Source organism: Cebus imitator, unplaced genomic scaffold, assembly GCF_001604975.1.
Source record: "Cebus imitator isolate Cc_AM_T3 unplaced genomic scaffold, Cebus_imitator-1.0 Scaffold140, whole genome shotgun sequence".
NCBI lineage: Eukaryota > Metazoa > Chordata > Mammalia > Primates > Cebidae > Cebus > Cebus imitator.
The window spans coordinates 2,038,897-2,045,946 of NW_016107455.1; the positions used below are offsets into that span (position 1 = coordinate 2,038,897).

The 7,050-nt window shown below is 39.3% G+C and overlaps 1 protein-coding gene across 2 annotated transcripts in view; it reads left to right on the plus strand.

The window, feature by feature from the left end:
- CPD (carboxypeptidase D) overlaps positions 1 to 7,050 on the plus strand; it is a 72,300-nt gene that overhangs the window by 38,084 nt on the left and 27,166 nt on the right. The window lies entirely within an intron of this gene.

The window sequence follows — 7,050 nt, forward strand, 5'->3', positions numbered from 1 at the left end:
CTCACCGCAACCTCCGCCTCCTGGGTTCAGGCAATTCTCCTGCCTCAGCCTCCTGAGTAGCTGGGATTACAGGCACGTGCCACCATGCCCAGCTAATGTTTTGTATTTTTAGTAGAAACGGGGTTTCACCATGTTGACCAGGATGGTCTCGATCTCTTGACCTTCGCTGTCTGGTTCTTTACAGGAAAAAAAATGCCAAACTTTAGTCTAAGATCCTATAGTTACCTATAACAAGGAAAAGCAGGCAGAAAATTTCTGTATTTTCCAAACTTCCTATAATGAACATGGATTACCCCTACAATCAGGAATGTTAAAATGTGTGTGTGTGAAAATTTAATTTAAAAATCATTCTTAGGGCTGGGCATGGTGGCTCATGCCTGGAATCCCAGCACTTTGATAGGGCAAGGCAGGAGGATTGCTTGAGCTCAGGAGTTTGAGACCAGCTTGGGTAACATAGCAAGAGCTTGCTTCTACTAAAAATAAAAAAATTAGCCCGTCATGGTGACATACATTTGTTTTCCCAGCTACTTAGGAGGCTGAGGTGGGGGGATCGCTTGATCCCAGGAGACTGAGGTTGAAGTGAGCTTGATCACAACACTGTACTTCAGCCTGGGTGACAAAGCTGAGACCCTGTCTCAAGAAAACAAAAATCGTTCTTAGAAAACATGTTAAATGTTGAGGTGTGTAAACTAGGCTTGTTAGTTTCAGTTTTTGGTGTTACAACTGAATTAGTATTATTATTGGTTATATTGGTACTATTATTGGTTATACGTAATGAGTATTATTACTGTAACTCTGTGCTCTCTAGTCGCAGCCCTAAATCATTCTACTTTTCCCACTCCCTCATTCTCTACAAATGAATCTTGTGAGATTGTTCAGTTTCTACTAGAGGAGTACAGCTGTTCATTTCACTTTAGAGAATTATTGCCTTCTGTTTGGATATAAGTATTTTTTTGAAGTACATATATGGAGTAATAAGAGGAGAATGGTTAGTGTCCCAACCATCAAAATAAAAATTAAATGGTCAGACTTTGTATATATTTCCATCATGTTCTATGCTCATTCTCATGATTTCTGCTTTTTGCCTTCGTTATGGCTTCCAGTTCCTTATCTTCTCTTTGTTTTCTTAGACCATTAACCCTTTTGATTTGATTTACCTTTCTATGTAGCCTAGACCCATGGACATACATTTTCAGTGATTCTCCTAAGGATCTTATATACCCTTTTGACATACCTGCTTTGCCCTCCAATCCTTAGTAATTACCATTATCTCTTTTCTCCATTCCAATATTACAAGTACAGCCCAGAGTAGTCACACAGTCATGGCAATTTGCTGTAGTCCATATGTATGCTCTCCAACTTCAGCTGAACCCTCAGTCCTACATGACAGTATTTCCTGTTTAGCTGCTTGACTCCCTGGCTCATTTCCCACTGTGGTGATTCAGAGCCTTTGTCCTCTATCCGAGCCTCCTATTCCAGCTCTATCCCTCTTATTCATAGTAGATCACTTTGCATTGAACTAAAGTAGAACTTTGAGTAACCTGATGTGAGTTCACTAAGATTCTGTCTTCTCAATTGTTATTCATCTGTGTCTTAACAATATTCTCCATCTCTTGATCCCACTGCCTTCTGCCTCCTGGAATATTGTGTCTTCATATCTTATTTTATAAACGGAAAGGTGATAATTAAACTCCTTAGTCTTCACGCACAGCCTCCTTTTTCTTGGTCAATAAGTAGCTCCTCTAAAAATAATGTCTTCTGCTAACTTTAATAAGCCCCCATGAAACTACCATTCCAAGTTTCTTTATATTTACTCTTCCAAACTTCTGAAAAGTAAATAGTCTTGGGAGACTTCTAAGCAGCCAAAGACAATGATGGCTATGTGATAACCAACCTCCCAGAATTTTTCTTTAAACAATATAAAACAACTTTATAACTACCAAATTTTACACAAAACCACACTGTTGGCATCACAGAAGATCCTGAAACTGCAAAACAACTGTAAATTAAAAAAAAAAAAAATCAAGAAATTTCAGGATGCTCTATCATGCACCTACCCCACCTTCACCCCACCACAAGGCTTCATGATGAGGTAAAGCAGACCGAGAAAACTTAATGGAGAAGACAGAAGTGGGTACCAGTGAAGGGCAGCTGTGAAGGTGATTTGGAATGACCACGATACATAACATATGCACTAAATCCGAAAATACTGAAGGAGTAACTGGGCAGATGAAAGCTCTGGAATACAGGGAACAGATTTCAAAATGCACACAACTTAAAGGATCCGGTGAGATTTAATGGGATAAGCACAATTTAAAAGGAGAGGATGGTTACAGGGAGATCTTCCAAACTCATAGCTTCTGGAGGAAGAAAAAAAGGCAAAAAAAGAAATGAAGAAGTGCTCCTTGGTAGTTAGATGGTGAATGAGAAAAAGAAAAATTGGAGGAAAATGTAAGGTTTTTACAAGACAGAAAATAACTTTAAAATCAGAAGACTCCCAGCTCCACCCTTAGCACCAAGACAAATAAGTAAAACAACCACACCGAGGAACCTGGATTTTGCTAGACCGACAGAAAAGCATACCATTAAGCCAGGAATAATATTAAATGCCCAATATCATAAAAACGAACAAGAGGAAAATAAAGTCTATGGAAAACTATTGCAGAAAATTAGGAAATGAAATTTCACATACAGAAACTAAGGAAACCCTACCATTAGCAAAAAATAAGAAGCAGAAGAAAACTGTTCAGTTGGCACTCTAAACAGATTAAGTATACACAAACATACATTGAAAATATGAGAAACTACCTCATCTCAGATAGTCAAAAAATAAAAACAGAAGCCAGGAAACAAAAACCAGGGAGAAATAAAGTTTATAGGACTCGGGAAAAAAATGGAAGAAAAAGACAAAATTATCTCTGAAATGAAGAATAAATGACAAAAGTTAGGGAACTCATACATCCAATTCCAAACTTACTATAAAGCTACAGTAATTAAGACAGTGTGGTACTGGCATAAGGACAGACACATAGATCAATGAAATAGAACTGAGAGCCCAGGAAAAGATTCTTAGTTGATGGTCAGTTGATGGTCAGTTGATTTTTTTTTTTTTTTTTTTTAGACAAGGATGCCAAGGCAATTCAATAGGCAACGATTAGATTTTTAAAATAAATGGTGCTGTGACAATTGGATATTTATATGCAAAAGAATAAACTAGATACTTTCCTCATACCACACCCCAAAATTAGCTCAAAATAGGTCATAAACCTAAATATAAAAGCTAAAACTATAAAACTCAAAAAAAAAGGAATAAATCTTTGTGACCTTGTTTCTCCTCTAAATATGACATCAAAAGCATAAGTGACAAAAAAAGATTGATACATTTGATATCATCAAGTTTAAAAACTTATTTACTGCAAAGAAAACTATTCGTTTTTTGGTTCTGCTGTAACAAAATTCCACAAACTGAGTGGTCTAAGACAACAGAAATTTATTGCCTCACAGTTCTGGAGGCCAGCAGTCCAAAATCACAGTGTTGCCAGGGCCATGCTCCCTCTGAAACTGTGGAAGAATCCTTCCTTGTTTCTCCCTAGTTTCTGGTGCTTTGCTGGCAACTTTTGGCATTCCTTCACTTCTAGCTGCATCACTCCAGCCCTTCATCATCACATGGCATTCTCCCTGTGTCTTTGTATCCCAGTTTCCCCTTTGTATGAGGACACCGTCATATTGGAATAGGGCCTGTGCTAATCACCTCATTTTAACTTGATTACCTCTTTAAGGAACTTAGTTTCAAATAAGATCACATTCTGAGGTACAGAGGGTTAGGACTTCAATATATTTTTGGAGGACATAACTCAATCCATAACAGATAACATCAAGGAAGTAAAAAGACAACCCACAGAAGCTGGGTGTGGTGGTACCTACCTGTAGTCCCAGCTACTTGGGAGGCTGAGGCTGAAGAATTGCTTAAGCCCAGGAGGTAGAGGCTATCATGAACTATGATCATGCCACTGCACTCCAGCTTGGGCAACAGAAAGAGACCTCAGCCCCCCAAAAAATGAATAAATAAAAAGATGACCCAGAGAATAAGAGAAAATTTTTATAAATCATATATCTGACAAACATCTTAGATCTAGAATATATAAATAAATCTTACAGCTAAATAGTAAAAAGACACACATCCAAGTGAAAAGTGGGCAAAGGATCTGACATTTCTCTAAAAAAGATGAAATGGTCAACAAGCACATTAAAAGATGCTCAATATTAGTAAGCAGCAGAGAAATGCAAATCAATACCACAGTAAGATACCTCTTCTTACCCACTAGGATGGCTGTAATTTAAAAAATGGAAACTATGCATAGGCAAAGATGTGGAGAAATTGGAACCTTTGTACGTACATTGCTGGTGGGATGTAAAATGGTATAACTGCCTTGGAAAACGGTCTGGTAGTGCCTCAAAACATTAAATATAGAATTATAGTATGAATTAGCATTCCACTGCTCGGTATATACCCTACTACAAGAGAAATGGAAACGTGTGTTCACACAAAAACTTGTACATGAATATTTGTAGTAGCATTATTCATAATAGCCCCAAATGGAAACAACCCAAATGTCTATCAGCTGATGAATGGGTAAACAATCTCTTAAGTAGACATAAAAAAATCATACAGTGGAATATTATTCAGCCATAAAACGTAATGAAGTACTGATATATGGTACAACTTGAATGAACCTTGAAAATATGCTAAGTGGCCAGGTGCGGTGGCTCAAGCCTGTAATCCCAGCACTTTGGGAGGCCGAGGCGGGTGGATCACCAGGTCAAGAGATCGAGACCATCCTGGTCAACATGGTGAAACCCCGTCTCTACCAAAAATACAAAAAATTAGCTGGGCATGGTGGCGCGTGCCTGTAATCCCAGCTACTCAGGAGGCTGAGGCAGGAGAATTGCCTGAACCCAGGAGGCGGAGGTTGCGGTGAGCCGAGATCGCGCCATTGCACTCCGGCCTGGGTAACATGAGTGAAACTCCGTCTCAAAAAAAAAAAGAAAATATGCTAAGTGAAATAAGTCACAAGAGACTACATATTGTATGATTCAATTTATATGTAATGTTCAGAATAGGCGAACCCATAAAGACACAGAGAAAGTAGATTGGAGATTGCCTGGGGTTTGCAGTGGGGGTGGGGAGTGGAGATTGGGGATAAATGGAGAATGCCAATAGATGTAGAGTTTCTCTTTGGGGTGACGAAATATCCTAAAATTTATTGTGGTGGGTGGTTATACAACTCTGTGAATACTAAAAACCATTGATTTGTACACTTTAAATGGAATTTGAGTGTCATCCTAGTCAGTTGTGTGGAATGTAAATTATATCTCAATAAAGTGGATTTTGAAAACCTAAAGAAGATTGAGGGGTGGAGCATCCATTCTCTATTCACATATAAGTTAAAAAAAATCAGTATGTAAAAGTTATATGGCCGGGCGTGGTGGCTCATGCCTGTAATCCCAGCACTTTGGGAGGCTGAGGCGGGTGGATCACTTGAGGTCAGGAGTTTGAAACCAGCCTGTCCAACATGGCGAAACCCCATTTCTACTAAAAATACAAAATTAGCCGGGCACGGTGGTGCATGCCTGTAATCCTGGCTACTCGGGAGGCTGAGGCAGGAGAATCGCTTGAACCTGGGAGGCGGAAGTTGTAGTGAGCCAAGATCGTGCCACTGCACTCCAGCCTGGGCAATGAGAGCAAAACTCCATCTCAAAAAAAACAAAGTTATATAACCAGAGCTGGTGTGATGGCTCACACCTGTAATCCCAACACTTTGGGAGGCTGAGGTGGGCAGATTGCTTGAGCTGCAGAAGTTCAAGACCAGCCTGGGCAACATGGTGAAGCCCCATCTCTACAAAAAATACAAAAATTAGCCAGGTGTGGAGGTGCATGCCTGCAGTCCCAGCTACTCAGGAGGCTGAGGTGGAAGGATCACCTGAGCATGGGGAGATTGAGGCTGCAATGAGCTGTGCTTCTACCACTGCACTCTTGGCTGGGTGACAAAACAAGACTCAGATTCAAAACCAAAACAAAACAAAAGCAAAAGAGCATGCATATAATTATTACCAAAATCTAAAATTATAGTTTTTTATTTGGTAAGAGAGTGATGGGATGATAAGCCTATAATTGGCATATTAAGTTTCTAAAGGGGGATTGTTTATTTTATTTTATTTTTATTAAGGCAGAGTCTTGCTTTGTCACCCAGGCTGCAGTTCAGTGGTGCAATCGTGGCTTACTGCAGCCTTGACCTCCTTGACGGGGTTAAGCTATTTTCCCATCTCAGCCTCCCCAGGAGCTGGGACTACAGGCATGTACCACCATGCTTGACTTTTTTTTTAAATTGTCCTAGTGGAGACAAGGTCTCATTGTGTTGCCCAGGCTGGTCTTGAACTTCTGAGCTCAAGCAGTTCTCCCACCTTGGCCTCCCAAAGTGTTGGGATTATAGGCATGAGCTTACCTGTCCTTGTTCATGTATTTTAAAGTTAAATGGTTAATTTTTCATGGTAGAAAAATGGGAAATTATTATTTTTCTCTTCATACTTTCAGTACTTTGTTTCTGTTTCAAAAAGAGGTAAATGAAGTTTTGACCATCTTTCAAAGCTCAGTTTCTTCTAGGAAACTCCTGCTGCTACTGTAATCAGATGTAATCTTTCTTTCCTCTTTCAATAGCATTTATTTGTGCCTCCATGGCAGTTTTCTTGACCTTCCTTGAGTGATCAGTTGCATGCCTCCTGTATGCTAGATGCTGAGGACACAGAGACACAAAACTGTTTCAAGGAATAGTGTATTGTCTTTAGGGAAGAAAAAGATGCAACTAGTTATAATAGGATAAGAGAATTGTACAGAGGGCAGTCAGAGCACAGAAGGGCCATCTTATTCCCACTAGAAGTCGGTAAAAGCTGCTTACTCTCATTGTATGTGTACTATCTTTTTTGGAATTTAAGCTCCTTGAAAGCATGAAACAAAAGTATGAATATGAGTAGAAGTTTTTTTTTTTTTTTTTT